Source organism: Lucilia cuprina, chromosome 4 (assembly GCF_022045245.1).
Source record: "Lucilia cuprina isolate Lc7/37 chromosome 4, ASM2204524v1, whole genome shotgun sequence".
Lineage (NCBI taxonomy): Eukaryota > Metazoa > Arthropoda > Insecta > Diptera > Calliphoridae > Lucilia > Lucilia cuprina.
Genome location: NC_060952.1, coordinates 2481015 through 2504731, shown reverse-complemented (window position 1 = coordinate 2504731; position 23717 = coordinate 2481015).

Genomic DNA, 23717 nt, shown 5'->3' with positions numbered 1-23717 from the left:
CTATAGTCTAGTCTATAGTCTATTCTATAGTCTAGTCTATAGTCCAGTCTATAGTCTAGTCTATATTCTAGTCTATAGTCTAGTCTATAGTCTAGTCTATAGTCTAGTATATAGTTTATTCTATAGTCTAGTCTAGTATATAGTTTATTATATAGTCTAGTGCATAGTTTAGTCTATAGTCTTGTCAATAGTCTAGTCTATATCCCAGTATATAGTCTATTGTCCGGACTAGTCCTTAGTGATATATCTGGAAAGTATTCCGTACTGTACGGTTTTACTTGCCCTGATCAAAAAGTACAACAACAATATAAAAGTCTGAAAAAATATATCTTCTTCTTTTTAAACTTAAAAAAATTAGAATTGTATTATTGTTGTTGCAGTTGTATGTAGTTATTGTATGTTGCAAAAACATAAACACTGCTTATATATATACAGTTATTCACAAAAATAAGTATACAGAAATACCGGCAATAAGTTTTATTTAAAAAAGCATATTAGTTAAAAAAAACAAGAAAAATAATTTGTTAAAAACAATTATGATAATTATTATTCATTACTTTTTTTCGGATATTTTAGTTATTTCAGTTCCCATTTAAAGTGAAGTTAAATATGTTCAAAATTTACGTCAAAAAATTTTACCTGTTTGATTATAATTACCAGGGCAAGGATTTTTATGCAAATGCATGTTTGTAGTCAGTAACTCAAAATAACTTTTAACTAGTTTTCTTTTCGAATGAAAGGATTTGCTACAAAATGCCATCGATTTTTTGTTGCATATTTCTGCATTTTTTAAATACATTAATTTCAAAATAACAACTCTTTTCAAAAGTTAAAAATTTAATTCTTAATGTGTCATTTGAGAGGTCCAATGAGTCAAAATCAAAAAACTTCGTAGAAATGTGAAAAACTGTTCTACTGTTTATTTCCGAAGCCAATCGGCTCAAATTTGAAGATTTCCTAAAAGTTTTTTTTTTCCAAGGTATTGTGAAAAAAATTTCGTTATAAAGTAATCATATTCAAATATTTTCATAAATTTTGTTAATATAAATCAATGAAATGAAATATAGTTATTTTTGTGATTAACTGTATATCTGAAACTACTTTACATGTTAGAGTTCAATGTCATTTTGTTTGAAATTTATGGGTGTCATGGCACAATATAAATTGTACTCACAAATGGAGTTGTTAGTTAATACAGACAACAATAACATAAGCAACAACTGCAACAGCGGCTTTAAAATATGTTTGGTTTTTTTAAGTACAAAAAGAGGTGTATTGATTGCATTCAAATAAATGTTAACAAATTTAAATATTTTTATATGTTTTTTTCTCCTTTTTTTGTTCTAAGTAAAATGTTTGTAATCGTATTTTAAATTGAATAGCTTACAATCAAGTTTTAGTTATTATTGTAAACAACAATTTCAAGAAGTTTTTTAGTTAATTATATCGTATCTACTCGAACAAACATCTGTTGCATGTCAAAAGATTCTTTAGATAAAATTTAATACAATTTTATTTTTAAATAAAAGCGCAAAAGCAATAATGGAAGCTATTGAAAGTGCATATGGTATAGATATATTCAATGTCGTTGAAGTTTTAAAGTTTATTTTTATTGTTTTTAAATTATCAATTAATTTTATTTACAGCTTTTGTTTTAAAAAATATATTTATTTTTATTTAGCAAGGTTTCATTTATTATCTGTGAGGAAAATATCATTTTATTTAAGCAAAATTAATTTAAAATTTGTTATTATCTTTTTCTTTATAAGTAAAATAAATTTTTTTAGAATACAACAGATCAACCAAATGTCTTAGTTGCTGTAACATTAGTTATTTAGGCACAACTAAATAAAAAGTTTTGAGCATATTTACCCAGCAAAAACTCGGTAATGGGTTGTACTTCCCTAACCACTTACTTTTCAATGACTACTACTTTCTGTCTGCATTACTTTGAAGTACTCTAGTAATGACTTTCTTCTAATCTGATATAGAAGTACTTTATTTTCGGCTTTGTAATTTTGTTTGCACATTTTATTCAATTGCGTGTTAGAAATTGTGTTTCACAAAAAAGAAAACAAAATTAATTTTGTATGTGAAAACCATTATTGAAAACCAGCATTGGTGCAGAACATTTGACTGACAAACCGAAGTCCCTGATTCGTATTCTAGCGAATACGAAATAAAACAACTTACTCAACAACTGTTTTGTAAGACAAATTGCAAGTACTTCTTTAACTCCCTATTTGTAAGCGAGCGTAGAAGTACTTGCCTCCAATGACATCACCGTGTTAAAATAATGACTCAAATTGCTAATAAAGAAGTAGTGCAAAGAGGTTTTATTAGCTTTTTAACTCATTATTTTTCAATGTAAGTTTTTCCTGGGTAGTATTATATATTTAGTATTATTAAATAATTTAGTTAGAATTTAATAGCTTATTTTTTGTATTTTTTTTATTAACTCATTATTAGTTTTATTTATTAAGCTCAATTGGTCACCCTTTTATCTGTTATTTTGTTTGGGAAAAGTAAACATTTAATAATCTATTAACATCGGAAAATATTTAAATGATCACTATATTTTGCAGCTGTGTAATGTGTTTTTTTTAATTCATCTTGTTTTCATAAGAATGGAATTTCTTATTTTCAACCTAATTCATCAAAAGGACACACAATCAACAAAAGAATGACAGTTTAACATTTTGCAAGCAAACTCAACATTAAAATATTTAAAATATACACTCTTTTGCCACCACAACATACTTTATACTGTTGGAAGATTCCTCCTCTTCATTTTCGTTGAAGATGCAAAACAGTTTTGGTTTTTATATTTTTAGTTGTAAAGGAGTAGAAACAAACCCCTCAGAACTTATGACAAGTCTTTGGTTGGGTTTTTATTTTATTTCTTTGCTAAAACTGCTTCTGCTGTTTGTATTTTTACGTTTTTAATTCACTACTTGATTTGAATATATAAAAAAAATATATTCAAAGTTGCAAATGGTAGAAAAATTGACATTTTTCAGCTAAAATTGAAAACAAACCGAGAAATGAACACACTTTCATACACATAAACAAACATGTCACTTAAAAGACACGTCAAACGCACCACGAAATGTACTTTTTTGCTTGTTGTTTTTGTACCGTGAGTGAGTGAAACTTTAGATGACTGTTTGTTTGATTTTTTAGTTCCATTCAACTTCAACTGTTTCCTTTGCTTCTTCTTTTTCCTCACCATCACCTTTTCCACCGTCATCATCATCATCCTCAACCACTTGGTACTCGCATACTTGGTTTATACATCTAAAACTGAAATGCAAATTATATTGTTAAAAACCTTGCGTTATATCAACACATTCAACACGATCTTTGTTAAGATTGCATAAATTTATTAAAACCCACAACAACAAAAACTTAGCGAACAGAAAGCAACAACATCAACAAAATATTGGGGAAAAAGATAAAGAAAATAATATATAAAGTATATTTAATCTAACTGACATCATTCGTGATTTGAAAATTTCTTCATTTGTTTTTAGGAAAATGTTAAAGAGAATACGTATATACATATGTTTTTATATTAATATAATTTTTTTTGAATGTGCCTGGGAGTATGCTAGTTATATAAGGGTGGGATTCATGAGTCCGATTCCCTCCAGGAACTGTTGATCCTTTTCAAACCACATTAGATCATTATTATTCTTTTCAGTAAGTTGTACTATGTTAAGAGCCTATGGTGATTTTTAACAAAACATTGAAACATTTTCAAGAATTACGTTCTGAATACTGTACGTCTTTATCTATCTATCTATCTATCTATCTATCTATCTATCTATCTATCTATCTATCTATATATATATATATATATCTATCTATCTATCTATCTATCTATCTATCTATCTATCTATCTATCTATCTATCTATCTATCTATCTATCTATCTATCTTTCTATCTATCTATCTATCTATCTATCTATCTATCTATCTATCTATCTATCTATCTATCTTTCTATCTATCTATCTATCTATCTATCTATCTATCTATTTCATTAGGACGGGTAGTTCGCAGGCCCTTGTCTTGGATATTCTAACATGTTGTGCAAAAGAAAGTTTGCCATCAAAATGTACACCTAGATAACATAGGCTTCTAATAAGAGCAATATCAATATCCTGTAATCGCATAGGTGGTACTGAAAGTTGCAAGCCATCTTTACTTAACTATCTGTTGCATCGGCATAAACTGTTGTTTGCGACAATCTCAACCATTTCAGAGTTTTGTTATCTACCTACCTAGCTATCTAGCTATCGGGGCAATTTTTGAAAATTCAAACAGTTTAAAGATAATTTAGCGGACATTTGATTCACATTTTGAAAATTTCGATTTGAAATCCCTTAAGTTCCCAGATTAAAAAGTTGTATACTTAACTTCTCAACCAGCTTTTATAACTTAAAATCTGAAAGGACAATTATTACTTACAACCAACACATTTTAAATATGTAACTAGATATTTTTCAAACAAATCCTTCTTGTTTCCGTTGTCGTTTATATTTATTACAATATTTAACACTTGTCTAACAAAAAGCAAAAAAGAAAGTCTAATTAAACCACCGCAGGCTTTTATTTAATAATAATAAATAAATCAAATAATAAATAAATTCGTTCATTGTGTTGGCAAAGTAGCAACGCGTGTCCTTACAAATAAATTCAAAAGTTCTCATAATTGTTGCCACCAAAAAATACAATTTAAAACGTAACAAATCAAACAACATTTAACCCCCCAAACATACGAAAAAAAGGTACAAAATTCCATTTGATTTCATATTAAAAATGTAAATGATACGAACAAGATTGAAACTCACATAATGAGAGGGATTAGTTTCCAAAGTTTCCCAGCATTCTCATCATGCTCAGCACTTTGACAACAAAACAAGCAATTATAAAAATATACACAATTTCTTTTTTTTTTTTCTTCTCTAACAATTATATTCTGAAAATCGAAAAAAGTAAAAGTAAAACAAGTACTAATCTGCTTAAAACCAACAAGCAATCTATCCATCCAAACAACCAACAATCTATCTATCTATCCATCCAATCCATCTTTTTTTGATGTTTGAAGTTGTAGTCGTTTGGTGCGCATGCCTCTTTAGCAAAAACATCAAATAATCGGATTAGAATTGTTCACAAAGTATTGACTTTCTCAGGCCATTTAGGATGCACACCAGCCGAAAGAAATAAAAACAGATTCTTTTCTGTGTGTGCATGTGTGTTGAGGGTAGATTACCCATACGTTCGTTCACTGACTGACTTGACATCCTTGTAGGTTTGTTTGTTTTTATTGAGAACAAAAAGGAGATATTCATGTAAGTCAGTAGTAACAAAAATCAGCCCTTAAACTCTTCTAGCCTTGATACCGAGAATTATTATTATGCCACTGACGATGATGATGATGACGATTATGAGATTTTTGTGCAAACGTTTATTTATCTACCTTTATTTGTTTATATGAGTTTTTTTCGCCTGTAATTCGCTTTTTATGTGTAAAAAAGAAAATTAGATGATTAGCATTTCTTTGTCCCTGTGTTTAGTTAAAGATTCATTTGTCTAAATAACAGAAAAACTATACATTTATGACGGTTTAGTATTGTGGGAAAAGTAAACATGGCAAAATATATTCATATTCATTCCTTAATGATCTAATAATAATTCTGCTTCTTTCCTACAATTTGCAGGCGTTGATGGGCGTTTTTTACAAGTTAAATTATAAATAAATTCATGCTGTTGGTTGCAAGTGATGATGTTGATCATTTGTTTGCAATACGCCTTTTTAAACTTAATTAAATTTTAGACAGTCATTTAGGGTAAATAAGAAATAAAAAAATATTGAAATCTAAAATTAATTATTTGCTACTAACTATAAAACCTGTTGGCAAAGTAAGGATTTCCTATATTCTGTTTATATTTTCTAACATCAGGGTAAATGGGGTTGGAATAAGAAATAATTATTTTTAAATATTCTGAATGAAAATAATTTGTAAGTATCGCCAGGTATCTTCTGATACAACCCAAAAAGTATTTTAAATTTTTTTTGTTATTGCAAGCCAGCATAAGGAAAAAGCTATACCCTATACTTATAACAAAAATAAAATGTGATTTAGTTTTCATATAAAAAAACATTTAAGTTGAATTGTACCTTAGAAGATCATGTGCCAATTTCATTGAATTATCTTTAATGATGTTTGTAACGCACAGTAATATTGGTTCTATACTCACCTTAAAGTACACCAATCGGATCATTATTTTATGAGTCGATTTATGAGTCCGTCTGTCCGTCCGTCTGTATATCTGAAGCAAGGTACAATTCAACTTAAATGTTTAATTATGAAAACTAAGTCACGTTTTATTTTAGTAAAAGGTGTATTGTTGGTCTCGCCCGACTACAAATTCTTACTTGTTTGTTATTGCCAAAGTTAACAGTCTTCGGAGATGGAAGCTTGTGTATTATGTAATAATAATTAATTAGAAGTAATAGTGTAAAAAATTTTAAATTTTAAAGGTAATAAATCAATCCGACTAGGCAAGAAATTCGTAATTCAAAGACCAGCGTATTCATTCCTAAAAGACTGAGCTGCTCTGAATCACATTAAGTTTTCGAGATATCGTGACCATAAAACAGAAAAATTATTTTTGGACCATTTGAGACCGTAACAGCGTGAAGTCATCATTATTTATTTACTGTGTCATCTGAAAGACAAATGAATGTATCAATATTAAAATAAAAGTTGAACTTGTGTTAAATCTCCTTAGTTAGTTTGTTATTTAGTTAGTTAGTAATTTAGTTAGTTAGTTAGTTAGTTAGTTATTTAGTTAGTTTGTTAGTTAGTTAGTTTGTTTGTTAGTTAGTTAGTTTGTTAGTTTGTTAGTTTGTTAGTTTGTTAGTTTGTTAGTTTGTTAGTTTGTTAGTTTGTTAGTTAGTTTGTTAGTTTGTTGGTTAGTTCGTTCGTTCGTTCAATCGTTCGTTAGTTAGTTAGTTAGTTAGTTAGTTAGTTAGTTAGTTAGTTAGTTAGTTAGTTAGTTAGTTAGTTAGTTAGTTAATTAGTTAGTTAGTTTGATATACACAAATCCGAAAAAATACACTTAGGCCTCTATCGGGCGCACCTTAACCAGTGCCTCTGGTGGGAGTTGTTGGTTTTAAGTTGGGTTATGACATTTCAAAGTAAGAAGAAAATAAAACATAGGTTAATAACAAGGGTTTATTTTAAAGCCGTCATATTAAGTTTTCATTAAGATTTTCTAGCAGGTGCAAAATATGGAAAAAACGATGTGATGGAGAAATATTGACGCCAGATAAGGATTTATTTGTTCTCTTGGCCTCGACATTTTTCAAGTTTTATTGACCCGATTAAGTTTGTAGATAATTCTATGTCGAAATAGCTGATTAAAACTTATCTAAATTGAATGAATGACCTAAAGCTTATTAATCTGAGACGAAAGCCATAACTTAAGTAGCTGCAATGGTAATTATATAATAGCTAAAAATTTAAAAACATAATACATAGATATAGCTAAATCATAATTTTTATAATTTCCAGTTTTGCAGTTAAATTTATGTTAATAACTGAATATTAAAATTTGATTTCGGAATTAAGAAAGAGATAGAGCGAATCTAAAAGACCACCCATCCTCCAACAAAAAACTTACGATTTTATCAAACATAAAAAAGTCTTATACAAACACACACACTCTCTTAAATAAAAATACATACATATTAACAAAAAGTATCTTGATGATCAAATGAAATAATAATAAAAATGAAAGCAACAACAAAAATAAAATTTCAAAAAAATCACAGAAGATTTACATTAATTTGCAATTATTCATGCTGTGCTTTATTGGTGCAAAACATTTATACATAATATTTTTTTTCTTCATTTTTCTTGTGATTCTACTCCCCAACCAACTCCCCCTTTTTTATTAAACACATACATACACATACTCATTCTTTTCACTCTTACTCAAGTTCCATTGAGCAAACAGCAACCAAAGAGATTTATGAATAATTTTCATTGGGTGGTTGTAATAATGTCTAATAAAAATTTTCAAATAAAAACGAGAAAAATTATTTTATGCAAATTATTTTCATATTTTTTCTTTAAAAAAAATGGAAAAATGATGTTGGTTTTGTTGTAATAAACTCCGAGGGAAAAGAAACAGCTAAAGATGAACCATAAAAATAAAAGGAAATACAGATGAAAACAACAAGAACAACAATTTCGCAGTAATGAAAATAATGAGAAGAGCATTTTATGAATATTTTCTTTGGTGTAAAAAAGAAAAAATTCATAAAGATTACTTGAGAAAATGTTGCTTTATTAATTTTATTATTACTGCAGCTGTGATTGCAGGAATGAGTTAATGTTGAATATTTAAACAGAGGCGTAGCATTGTTAATACAATATATGGGTGTATGAAATCGTATTATATCATCTCGTATATTAAAAGTTTTCAATTATTTCATTAGATTCACTTAGATTATGACTTATCTTTGAGTATAGATTGTTATTAAAACATCATGTAAAGAGTCAACTCTATACTTAAGTAGTTTTCTGAAGTAATACTTTAATGGGAGGATCGCTCTAAATCTCACGTGTACACAGAGAAAAAAAAACATCCGTTGCTTTTAGTGTCCAACAACACTATGTAATGTTGATAACTCAACATTGTCAACATTGCAACAAATTGTTGTCGAAATATACTATTTATACACAGCCGTTGTCAGAAAGTTGACAACAATCAACGGTGTCAATTTGGTACTAGGAGTATATATTTTTTTTCCTCTGTGTATCCGATGTCCGATCGATATTCATAAATTATATTTTAAAAATTAATTTTAGAAAAAGTGATAAAATAAAAAGTATTTTTGAAAACGCCAGATCAATCAGATCGTTCTATCAATATGCTTCTATTTTCAAAATTCTTCTTAAATTTATTCCACCTACAATTAAGGCAATAAAAATAAAACAAACAAAAATTAATAATTTCCCAAAAAATATACAAAAATATTTGTCTATCAGATTATTTTACTGCAGCCAACAAAAGCAAACAATTTGTCCCCTCCTTAAAACCACCAATTTTATTAAATTCTTTTTCTAAACAATATTCAAATATTTGTAATTTGAATAAATCCATTAGAAACCAAAATTCTTGCGACAACCAGCATTTTAAAACAACAGCAGCTGTGTTTCTACATAAAACTCCTCTTAAAAATTTCAATTTTCTTCTCATATTTTCATATTTTTCCAATAATGTTTCAAATATTTGTGTAGGTGCTTCTGCAAAGGAGAGATTTAAAAGCAAAAAAAAAAACTAATACCTCTTTAAATATTAGAAACTTCTTGACTTTAGATCAAATGACAACTTTGTCAACATTGCGCTGATGATGGCGGTGTTGGTGTTGGCGGTGTTAATGGTGGTTTTTTAAAACTGTTTTGTTTGGCTGGCTGTCTAAACATTATCAGTTCTGCTTGGTTTAAGCGGTTCTTTAGGATTTTACGATTTAACCACTCATACATATTATTTTCTTCTAATAATATTATAAAGATTTTAGGCAAACAACACATTAACATTAACAAGGTATTATTAACTAAATTTAATTCATTACAAAAAAAAAAAACAATGCAAACAAACACCAGAACAAACAACAATAAACAGCAGCTTGAAAAAGGCGGTCCCTGGCTTTGATTATAAATAATTTGAAAAAGTAACCGTCATTAGTAAAAATTCAAACACAAAAAATATTAATTTTCGTTTGTTTTTCGTTTCTCAACTACACCTTCCTTGTAGGAAGTGCAAACATAAAAATTCATATTTAATCCTTTTAAAAAACATCAACTTATTTGACCATTAAAAATATCCCTCAACTCTTTTCTTTTTTTATTTTATGACAAAAAGATTTTTCCACAGTAACAACGCTCATAAAGAAAAACTCATTTCCGTTTTACAATGTTGTAAAAAAAAATTAAAATTAAACCGGAAATGGCATGTTTCGTGTTTATTTTTTAATTTGAAATTTAAAATGTTTTTACCCCAAAAACGCCAGAAAAGAAATTAGAAAAGAAGGACTAACTAAAGTGTTAACAATACGATTATGATTATAAAGATTCTATGACATGTCAATTGATTATAATCATCATCAGCCTCCGAGTAGCTAAAGATATACCTTTGGCCACGTGACACACGTCACATGAACGTCGCTTATTTTTGCTGGTTTTCGGTTAATATTCTTTTTTTTTGCTTTTTGCTACTGTAAGTTGATGATCATTCATCAAGATAAATGTCATTGCGACATTGTATCACAATTCGTTCGTTTGACAACGTAAACGGCGTCAATGTTGCCAAAACTTATTAGAAGAAAGAGAAGACACACCATAACACCCGATTTATTATTGTTCTACACTTTACATTCGTTTCGACGTGGTGGTTTTGGCAGTTACAGTGGCTTTATGGTGGTTGCAACATTAAGCAGTTAAATAGAATTAACTTTGTTCGGCAGAGAGTTGGTGAGCTATCGGCTTAAGCCTCTTATAAAAGTTAAGAATGCCCATTAATTGAACACGAGTCATACATACATTCAATACATTGTGATGCTGAGATTGTTCTTTTTTCGTTTATTTCCTTTAAATCACAATGTATTTATTTCAAATGACTTTATAAATGACATTTATTGTTTGCATTTAGATATTATTTAATAAAATTCTTTAACAATATTTGATTGATCTTTTGTTTAGGATTTTTTTTTTAATTTTTTTGCCAAAATCTGGGAAATTGTATTTAGTTTAAAGGGAAGTTGTTTATTTTACAAATTGAGATTAAGTCAGACAAAAATAAATTAAAATCTTTTAGTTAAATAGATTTTATAACATTTTAGTTTGAAACTTAATTTTTTTATATTACAATTTTTCGTTAAAATCCTATTTTAGTTGTATATTTTTATATTTAGTTATAGGTTTCCGTTATTAATATGTTATTTTTTCATATAATTTTTTGAAATTAAATGAAAGAAGCACAACATAGTAATAACTTAAACTTACTTAAGAACTTAGTAAATTACTTTTCAATATAAGTTTTTTCTGGGTAGCTTTCCTTTTTGGTCTTGATTTCATCCTCTGGTCAGTCTGTTCGTCTGTTTGTTAAAAATTAATTATTGAAGGCTCCTACTATTTACTCTTATCAGACATGCTTCCCAGAAGTGTTGTTAAAATATTATAAACCAGAAAAAACTTACATGGAAATGTAAAGAGTTAAATACTCAATTTTACTTAGACAAAAACTTTTGAAGTCATCATTTTAAGACTTCACTCACTCACCACACTCTCTTACAAAGAGGCAGTTATGTAAGTACTTACTACGTTTTTCTTTATTTATTTTCTAATAGTTTCGCAAGAAAATCATTAATTTATTTCGTTTTCGAAAAAAAAAAACAAATATTGAAAACAATATATCAAACCTAAACAGTAAGTAGTTATATATTCAATTATTTATAAGTTATTACTGAAATCTTCTAAATAATACTGACGGTATGTAGTAGTAATAGCAAAATATGTTATTAAATAAAAACAAATCATTACCATGCTTTTGCTAGGTATTTTATATTGTTCAAGTTTTTATTATATTTATCCACACATGATTTTTCAATAACATAAGAAAGCGGAAATATCACATTTTGTAGGTGTAAATATGACAATAACAATAACAACAAAACTTTTACATCATCAAATATGTATGATGATTGTTTATAGATGTTTTGGTTTTATTTGAATATTACAATATGTTGTAAGTTTATTGTAGTTTATTAGTTGTTTTTGCATATTTGTAGAGAAAAAAAATATTATGAACATCAATAAATATTGTCAATAATTCATATGCTAGTTTTCCGTTGCAAATATCGTTTTGCGATTTGTTTATTCAATGACAAAAGTTTTGAAATGTTGTAGAATTGTTGTTTGTTGTGATTGCCATTGTTGTTGTTATATTTCGCATGATGATTGTGATGATGACAACTGAAAATACACTGAACTTTATAGCCAAGCAAACAATTTTTGAATTCAAGTTTTTTATTTGAAATTTTAAAATTGATTTTAAATCTTTTGATTTTTACTGCAATTTTATCGTTTTTGCTTTTTTAATCTTTCACTGGGTTTTAGTATTCAATATGAAATTTCTATAAAAGACATATATTGACATGATTTTGCAAAGTTTTGATTTATTCAAATGTCATGATTTGTACAACAATGTAATCGTCTATGAAACAATAACAGTCTATGGGACAACAATATTAAAAGCTGAAAAATAAACAACAAAAGTTTTACAACAATACACAATAATTCGTATACAAAAGATATATATAAGAACATACATAAATACACATATTTACCTAAAAATGCATTTTAAAATATTTATTGTTAAAATCCTTAACAATTGAATTTTCTGGGTGCTTGTTTTTAAATAGAACCTGAGTATTTGTATTTAATTTAAATGCAAATTTTTGTTAAATGAAAAAAAAATCAAAGAAATTTTAAAAATAAAAAATTTTTATTTTAAAAATCCTACATTTAATCGATCTTAGGGGAATTATTTTACAACAATTTTATTTTATAATTTCATTACAATTTATCACAAAAATAAAATCTTTAAAATCTTTCTACAACAAAACGGAACAGCACATACACACATTTGCCCATAAAATTGTGACTATAAACAAAATAAATGTGATTTGCATACGTATTCGTTTTCAATTCAAATCATTTAGGTTTAGTTCCGCATGTATTCCTTTTCAATCTACATAAGTATTGTAGTATTTGAAAATTAAATTTTTATTTACGTAAGTATCTTTCATCTAAATGGCTCAAATTGATTGAGCAACAAAACAGTTGCCAATCAAAATTTTCGTTATCAAGCAAAAGAAATTCTTAAACATGTTTAGAGCTTTGGTTTGGAGGAAATTTCACACTTTTCGAAATGTTTATTTTTTATGCAAATTCAATTTTCAATTTCATTGAAGAGAAAAAATGGTGGCAAAGCCAGAGGCAAAAGAATCTCACGTAGAATCGCGTTTTTACTACTTGTTTATTATATTTTTTCGTTCGTAGAAGAAAAGAATTTTAACATTTATTTAAATGACATTTTATGTGTTTCGTACATCAGAATATAAACTCAACACATCACATGACTTTAATATATCATTTGGGTATAATACTTACTACACACATGCATACTCGCTCTCTTTTCTCTATTAAATACATTCATAGATACTTTTTTATATATAAATTTGTCCTGCAGTTGTAAAGTTAGCAATTGTGAGCTTTTTATACCCTACACCACTATAGTGGGGAGGGTATTATACGTTTGTGCTGATGTTTGTAACATACAAAAATATTGGTCCAATACCCACCTTAAAGTATACCGATCGATTCAGAATCATTTTTTGAGTCGATTAAGACATGGCTGGCTGTCCATGTAAACCTTGTGCCTATAGTCTAGTCTATAGTCTAGTCTATAGTCTAGTCTATAGTCTAGTATATAGTCTAGTCTATAGTCTAGTCTATAGTCTAGTCTATAGTCTAGTTTATAGTCTAGTCTATAGTCTAGTCTATAGTCTAGTCTATAGTCTAGTCTATAGTCTAGTCTATAGTCTAGTCTATAGTCTAGTCTAGTCTATAGTCTAGTCTAGTCTAGTCTAGTCTAGTCTAGTCTAGTCTAGTCTATAGTCTAGTCTATAGTCTAGTCTATAGTCTAGTCTAGTCTATAGTCTAGTCTATAGTCTAGTCTATAGTCTAGTCTATAGTCTAGTCTATAGTCTAGTCTATAGTCTAGTCTATAGTCTAGTCTATAGTCTAGTCTATAGTCTAGTCTATAGTCTAGTCTATAGTCTAGTCTATAGTCTAGTCTATAGTCTAGTCTATAGTCTAGTCTATAGTCTAGTCTATAGTCTAGTCTAGTCTATAGTCTAGTCTATAGTCTAGTCTATAGTCTATAGTCTATAGTCTAGTCTATAGTCTAGTCTATAGTCTAGTCTATAGTCTAGTCTATAGTCTAGTCTATAGTCTAGTCTATAGTCTAGTCTATAGTCTAGTCTATAGTCTAGTCTATAGTCTAGTCTATAGTCTAGTCTATAGTCTAGTCTATAGTCTAGTCTATAGTCTAGTCTATAGTCTAGTCTATAGTCTAGTCTATAGTCTAGTCTATAGTCTAGTCTATAGTCTAGTCTATAGTCTAGTCTATAGTCTAGTCTATAGTCTAGTCTATAGTCTAGTCTATAGTCTAGTCTATAGTCTAGTCTATAGTCTAGTCTATAGTCTAGTCTATAGTCTAGTCTATAGTCTAGTCTATAGTCTAGTCTATAGTCTAGTCTATAGTCTAGTCTATAGTCTAGTCTATAGTCTAGTCTATAGTCTAGTCTATAGTCTAGTCTATAGTCTAGTCTATAGTCTAGTCTATAGTCTAGTCTATAGTCTAGTCTATAGTCTAGTCTATAGTCTAGTCTATAGTCTAGTCTATAGTCTAGTCTATAGTCTAGTCTATAGTCTAGTCTATATTCTAGTCTATAGTCTAGTCTATAGTCTAGTCTAGTCTATAGTCTAGTCTATAGTCTAGTCTATAGTCTAGTCTATAGACTAGTCCATAGTCTAGTCTATAGTCTAGTCTATATTCTAGTCAATAGTCTATAGTTTAGTCTATAGTCTAGTCTGGTCTATAGTCTAGTCTATAGTCTAAAGTCTAGTCTATAGTCTAGTCTATAGTCTAGCTTATTGCCTAGTCTTTAGTATAGACTATAGTCGAGTCTCTAATTTATTATGTAGTCGCTTGTATAACATGAGGAAAATTTGAATTTTGTAAATATTACCGAGATCTAAATAGAACAGAGTTCATCTCACCAATTCTGAAAATTTGTGTCCAAAATACCTTGGTACTTTTTTGTTGCAATTGTACACCAATAGTACCGACAGTTTTACTGTGAAAAGAAACATTTTGATCATTGTATTTATTTTAAATGGTTTACGAGCCAATCTGGAATTGTATTTTAAATTAAAATACTTTTCATTCTAGTTTTTTATGCACAAAAATAAAAAATAAGTTAACAAGAAAATATTCATATAACTACTACAAAAGTTTATTTTATTTTATGTTTGTATTGTCAACATTTTATTATGCACAAAAATAAACTTGTACATTTTATTTTTGGTTTGTTTCATCGTCAGTCAGTTAGTCACTCAGTTCGTATTTTAGTTAGTTAGTTAGTTATTTATTAAAAATAAACCAAGAAATAAAAACCTATATAAAATCCCTGATCGAATGTTTGACATTGCATACAATTGCATTGGTTGCATCGATTGGGTTGTATGGAATTGAATTGGATTGGATTGCATATGGTGATGGCTTTATTACATTGTGGACATAAATCCAATTGCATAAAAATTCAAAACTTCACTTACACACTCTGATTGGCAATATTATGCTGAAATCAATTGATGCCATATACAGTCATGACGCAGCGCCCAATTCTAGACGAAATGTTTTGTGGTTTTGTGGCAAGAGAATAAGTTAAATGAAACAACAACAACTAAGAATATACTCCCAAAAATATTATTACTCGGTTTGTCAATGACCCAAACAGTGGTTTGGAAATATTTAAAATTTGCTTATTATTTTAGAAATATGATAAGAAAGAATTATAGAAATCTCTTTCTAGATCCTAAGTTTATCTAATTTGAGGATTTTTTGTTTATATAGAGAAGGAATTCTGACCACCGTGCAAGTTTATTTTTCTTTTCAAACGAATCAATAAAGAACATCATCAACAGCAATTCATCCCAGTTTTTAGTGACATTCTCACACACTCTTACATTTGTTATTGTTGTTATATTATCATCTTTGTTGCTATGTTTGTTGTTGTAGTATATTAAGTGAAAACTGCAGATATATTTTTCCAATAATGGTTAAAAATCAATGATGATGATTTTTAGTTGTAACAGCAAACAGACAACGATGAAAAGCAGAAGCTGTACGTACACTGCACCAGCAACAACAGCAAATAAGCCACAACACTGAAACAGTTTAGACTCAGGAAATTGAATTTAAATTCTCAATTCAAAAATTGGAATTGTTTAAAAAACAAGCCTCTAAAAGGAGTTCGTTATTTGTGAGAATAAATATGAATTGGCTGTACGAATGTGTGAATGTGAACGACCATTGACAAACATGAGATGTAACCAACATGAAATGAGACCAGAAATGAAATCAAATCAATTCAACCAACTCGGCCAGTTAACAAACCATCAAAAATCAAGCAAATGAACTTCAGTTACGGATACATATTGGTATACATATGTAAGTATAGATGTCAGAATATTCAGTCAGTATGTCTGTCATTTCGAATGTCAGTTGGTTGGCCATTTAGTCAGGCATATTCTAAAACATTAAAGTTGTAACATTATACATGTCTTATAATTTTATATATAATTTTATATCACTAATTTTGATTTACGAAATACACACCCTTTTGATGATCCAAATTGATTGATGCTAATTAACAAAATAGTAATGATTCTGGGAATATTATTTGATCGCTTATAATTAATTTTACAGAAATAATTACATGGGTCAAAGTCGTGATATTGAAATTTCAATTTATATACAAAATTTTGTAGGTAGTGATGTTTTCTCGTTGTTATAGAGTCTACGAGGAAATGGATAAATTTTGTGGTCAGATTCTTTTAGAAAAGTATACTTTGATCTCGAAAATCCACAATTCACTCGTAATTCGCCTTTGATAATAGCATCACTAACACAATATTATATATCTCACACAAAGGTGGCATGTACATGGTTCGATCTATATAATCTTTGACCATTAATTAACTTCCGAGTTGGAATGACATAACCTCCGTTTACAACCACGCAGATGGAATCGCCTATCTTGAGACGTACACGATAGACAGACACACGAATCCATTAAATAAGCCGCAGACTTTGTTCTTACCCACACAGACCAATACCCTTTATCCATAACCATTCAACCCAGCACACTCCACATTCATCCGATTCACTCTACTATAAGATTATGTGGTTCTTTAGTTCGATCCCATGTCAAATCATTCCAAGATACATTTATAGTCCCGGCAGCTTGAGTTATTGGTAGCACCTCTTTTCCTCGAGAATGCAATCTTACCTATCAAGATGGCGTCTTTTATCAAGGTAACATTCCCTGGCAGTACGTAAATTTAACGATAAATAAACATATGGTGGAAAAAAAACTGTTCCTAGTAATTTTGATAATAGAATAAATTTTTCACATCGATCTAGTAGGACCAAATCGCATGCTAAGGATTTGGTCCTACTAGATCGATGTAAAAAATTTATTCTATTATTAAAATTACTAGGAACTAAGTTTCTTGACGCCACCTATATACATATACGTATGTATATACATAAATTTCTTTTGTCCACTTTTGTTATTTTTTTTATTCAGTTCATAAATTTGCAGTTACAAATGAACTTCACATCATTTATTTTAATACAACTGCCGAATTAGTTCACTGGTAAAATGGTGCCACCTTTGAAAACAGACACCCCTTTTTTAATATTTCTTGTGTAGTATTTTGTATTTTCCTTCGCTTCTAGCATAGAACAACCCAAAAAATATGTCAAATATACAGTATAATATATTTGTTACATAGATATTTGTAAAAAGTTTCTCCGAAAAAAAAGAGTGAGAGCAGCAAGAATATATTCATATACATACATAGCAACAACAAAGTGTCATTTACTGGTATAAGTATCAAATTACACTTCCGCCGGAAAACGACGTTCAATGCTCGTTAAACTATTTTTTTTTTCTTTCTCTAAATACAAAATGTTTAGGGAAAAGAAAGATTCAATATCGTAAATTATATTGCAACGACTTGTGTTTTCTTACGTTTGGCAACGTTTTAGAGTATAAAAATTTTGTCATGAGATTACGTTTTTAGAAAATTGTTAAAAGATTTTAGATAATGGCAGCAAAAATATGTTTATAATAAAGCAAAAGGAGGACAGATTATTGCAGAATGTATAAATTGTATTATAATATTCGAAAATAATAAATTACTTTGTGTGAAGATGTATATGTAGCATATTATATACAGATCAGCATTCCCAGCAGAAAATTCATATTAGATGAAGAATATTGAAACAATTTAGAACTTTTTTAAAAATAAAATTTGACTTTGTCTAGACAGATTCTTAAAAATTTAGTTAATATTTCGGACTTTTAGCTTTTTATCGGGGATAAAAATTTGTGATCTTTTAAAAAATTTTCTAACAATATATATCATAAAATTTCCTTTAACTTTAGCATATTTAAGAAATTTGTCCTTTTTTCTTCTTTTTTTCTCATATTCATAAATATTTTCGCCATAAAACTAATCCTCGGTAAATACAAGTGTAAGTTGTGTAAATCCCTTTGGGAAAATATAACATTCAAAATATAAAAATTGTAATAAAATTTATTCTCGATTTGAAACATATTGAGGGCGTTAAAATTTAATAACAATGATAGAGATACTTGTATCTCTTCCCTTTTTTGTTTTCTACGCCACAAGTAAATAAAGAGGAATAGTCATCGGTAGCATCAGCAGCAATATTGTCATATCATAGACATATAATATAATTTATGTAAGTGTGTCCAAATTGAAAGCAACCTAACCAACCACTAAATGACAATAAAGTAGCAACTTCCGATGGTGTTAAGTAAAAATCATTCAATTTCCGTTCTCTTCTTGTTGTTTTTTTCTATTTCTCATTCACAGTTTGATAATACAATAAGCTTTGTAAACATAAACATATACACTAACAATTGCAAATAGGAATATTTGTATGTGGAACCCAGTAGTTATGAAAGACATACGTTATCATTTTGCCCTATGTTAATGGAAAACCTAAATATGTTTGAAATTTAAATCATGGATTTTTATCAATAATGCCTTCAAGAAGTTTGCTATATAAAAAAAAAATCAATTAAAGTTTTAACAAATATATTTTGAATATATTCTGAACATTATTTCACAATTCAGAGATTTTGAATTCAAAGTGTCTGTTCGGCCTATACATAGATGGGTTTTGGAAAATTTTTCAATTATGCACCGAAAATAATTCTTTAATTACCGGACTTTATATTACCAAGATACACTATTTACACAGTTAGCCTAAAATTATATTAATTGGAGTTTATTTAGCAATTTCTATATAAAAAGGATATACTGACAAGAAAACGACAGGGCTATATTTAGTTTTATATTAGCTCCCAAACTAATACATGTAAATGATATTTTTTGCAATCTCATCATATTTATTTTTTCAACAAAAAATAAAAAATCAACTTATGAAAACAGCAAGAAAAGTAATCGTCCTTATAGCATCAGTCAGCTTCCCTCACCAAGCTGCAATATTAGCACTATAGTCGTCATCATCATAATAAAAATATTGTAATAAACTGTCTTGGTATTCTTTATTTTATAAGAATGTTTTTTTTTGCAAATACAATTTATTCACATATTTTTCTGGCATACGCCTAGTATTAGTTACATGAAGGGTGTGATTTGTTGTTGTCTTCCTTTTTATTAGTTTGTTTGTGTGTGAGAGCGAGTGTAAATGTGGCATGTCTAACATTACCACAAAACTGTTATAATGTAATTGTATCTTTTCTACATGTGAATGTGTTACTTTATATACCATCATCCCTTTCTCTATACATCCTCCTTCCTTCTCTAAAATACTCTTATTATTGTTATTATTACATGGCTGTTTATTTTTCGTCGTTTATTATTCATATATTATGATCCTCTTTCTTTTTTTATCGTTATTTTTCCATATTGTTGCTGCTGTTGTTAGAAATTTGAATAATTTTTATTAGAACCCAACATTATGAATTTTTGATGAGCATCATCATCGTCGTCGTCATCTCTTCTCTGTGTGAAATTGTTGCTTTAGGTTTTTACTCTTGATTTTGTGCTCTTTGGTCGTTGGGTAAACGTGTGTCGTTTAAGCCATGTGACAAACGTTTAAAATTTATTAATATTTTTCCTTCGTTCTCTTAAGCTTGTCAGTATTTGTTGCTCTGGTTTGTGGCAGAGCTTTAAAGGTATTATTAATTTTTTAATTAAATTATGTCATTTTTTATTATTAAAGCCGCAATAGTTTTTGAAAAAAAAAATTTGAAAATTATTCGTTTTCCTGTCAAGGTCTCGATCATTTGTATACGAAAGGTTCAAATATACCAATAGAACCAAAAAGCTTTTCCATTATTTAGGATGAATTTTTTTATTTTATTTATTTATTTATTTTTTTATCTAAGGCAACATATATAACAAATATTAAATATTAAAAATTATCAAAATCTAAATCGGTAAAAATGCGATAAAATCATACCTTTCAGCTCTGATTGTGACAATGAATAAAAGCAACATGCACAAAAATTATTAATAAATATAACAAAAAGGTGGGATGAATAAAGTCGTCTTTAAACAACGGCCAGGAATAAAGCACGCGTTCAGTGCAATAATTTTCTGTCTGTCCGTCCGTCCGTCCGTCCGTCCTTCTCTTCAGCACTTACGTATTTTTCCCTAAATCCTTGTAACCATCATATTCAGTTTAAAGGTGGTATTATTATGCTCTTTATTAGCATTCTACACGTAAGTTGAAATTTGCATTTATATTGCGTCTAACTTGTAATCCTATAATTTTTTAATTAAATCAAATAACAGTCCATCATCAACACCACATACGTTTTGTCGTCATTAAATATTACTACATATATGAAGCAGTTTTTATGATGGGAATATTTATCAAAAGGGGGTTTGTTTTATGCAGATTACCTTTTTACATACGTACATATAACTTTTACTTGTTAATTACAACTAAAAGTTTTCAGGAGAGGGTTGAGGGGTAAAAACAAACCTATAATCAATTATAAAAAAAGAAAAACAAATCTGTTTTCACGATTTTGCATAAATTTATTTATTAAAATTATGTAAATTATCTGGTAACAGGCAAATGATTGAATATGTTTTCTATAATTAAATACCACATATTATTAACTAACAATCATCAATTTGTTTTAAAGGAATGTTTAGATGTCACTCAATTTTTTCCGCTTTTAATTAGTAATTAAATGTATATATTTCTATTTTGTTGTAACACTTGTTAAATAAGCTGTTGTAAATTGTAGTAATTTTAACATTGATTTTTTCCCCCTCAGCTTCAGCTTCTCTTCTAACAAAATGCTTAGTATTCTAGACAATTTATTTTCTTACATTGTTAAAATTCAATTAAAGTGTAAATAGTAAATTGACACTCCCTTAACCCCGTCTCATTATACTGGTCAGTCGTTCATTTATGACAATGAACTAAATGTAATCAATTCCAAGCGATTAAGTGATTTTATATGGCCCCCAGTTGTAATTGGATTAATAATGCGCATACATCAGCAAAAATCAACAAGAATATAAAATATACATACACACAAATTATATACTATATAGTTATTATATAGACAAACATACACATATTCATACATATTTATACATTTGATTTTCTAAAGCAACAAATATTAGATACACTTGGAAAATGATTTTGATCAGATATCAGTAATTTTTCGATATATGTATATATCTATATCATATGCTAAACAATATCTGAGATATCAGAAGTTAGCTTGGGATAAGTTCATCTATCATTCATAGGATTACAAGTTCGGTTACCGCTAAAGACTCTAGTAAAAACATTATCAAACATCACACCTACATGACATGTTTACTTATTCCAAAAGAAATGCGACATTATTTTCCATTTAATATTAAAATTTCTTTAAGTGTATAATAATCACAAGTTAAATGCTTTCGTTTCGGTTATCAACAACAACACTAAAACTTAATCACTCGTTTCAATATGAATATTTTACAAAAAACGCCATTAGCACCCACAAAAAAGAGCCAAAACTAGTTACAACTCAAATAACACCAACTTTGGAAGAATAACAACAAACAAAGGGGGTTGGAAAAAACACAATGGAACCCCAGAGGAAAAAACATAAGCCAATTAACTTTCAAAGAGATGGTAGAATTTAAACCAGCAAACATTCTTTATTGCGCAATTCACCAAAAAGTAGGTTACACGATCTCGTAAAGAACTATTGCTCGTAGAAGTGTCTCTTGGTAGACAGTTAGAAGTTTTTCATATTTGTTGATGTTTACAATATTCCAACTGTCATACAGAAATGACTTAGAACTGGTCCACACTGGGAAACTTTTGTTGAGAAACTTTTTCTTAATTCTCTTTTGAAGTTTCCTTAATGTCCACACATAGAAACTTTTGTTTCAGAAACTACGTATTAATTGCATTGATTTGTTGTTGTACGAATGAGAAAATAACAAAACAAAACAAGTTTCCGAGAACGGGAAACTCCGTACCGCAAGAGAGAGAGATGAATGATGTTCTTTCTCTCTCACGCAAAATCAAAAGTTTCCCAAGAAAAGTTTCTTAGTGTGAACCAGGTCAAACAGCACACGAAAAAAGGAGAATCGGAGACTGCCGGTCCACACTAGGAAACTTTTCTTAGGTAACTTTTGATTTTGCGTGAGAGAGAAAGAGAATGAATATCGTTCATCTCTCTCGCGGTAGGAGTTTCCCGTTCTCAAAAACTTGTTTTGTTATTCTTCTCATTCGTACAACAACAAATCAATGCAATTAACACGTAGTTTCCGAAACAAACGTTTCTATGTGTGGACATTAAGGAAACTTCAAAAGAGAATTAAGAAAAAGTTTCTCAACAAAAGTTTCCTAGTGTGGACCAGGTCAGAATGTATAATTTCTTACTTCTTGATGATAAAAGTTCATTCTTCACTCATTTTTTACTGTTCTATCCTCCAAAAATATGCAACAATTTTGACTTACAAATGTTTGAAGGGAAACTATCAAAATACTCTCACGTACACCAACACTTCTTTCCCCCATATACAAACACAAACAAATAAAAAAAAACTTAAAACATATTTTACCCATCTCATGTTAAGCATCATTTCTCTGGGATTAAATGGGGGTTGATAAAGAAGAAGAATAATAATAAAGAGATCCAAAGGGATTGTAATGAAGTTGTTGGAAATGCATGATTTGAACTTAATAAAATGTTAAGAATTCTCTAATGATGATAAAGACTAGGGGAAAAAGGAAGAGAATTTATGTATATATGGAAACTATTAAATGAGGGTGGGGCAGAGGATAAAGTTATAATTGCTGAATTAATAGGAATTGTTTATGGTTGAAATTTGTGTGTTTACAGAGAGAAAAATAATAAGTAGCACAAATGCAAATTTTCAATTAATAAACTTTTAAACTTTTTAAATGTATTGCAACTTTAGAATTAATAATTTTTAAGAAACGTTATAAACGTTCTCAATGTTTTACTTTTATCTTAAGAAAATCTTGTAGAAGTTATTTTGTGTTCTTATTATAAAGTTAAGCAAAGAAAGTTATTATATATGAAAATCACGTATTTTAACCATATAATTATATCCCAAAAAGGTGCCTGTATTAGTAAAGGAAAATAATCCAATGCAAAAACTGTGCAAAAACAATGCAAACACAAATGAATTCATCTTTTAGTTCCGCCTGTCATTCGTTTAATTGTCATAATT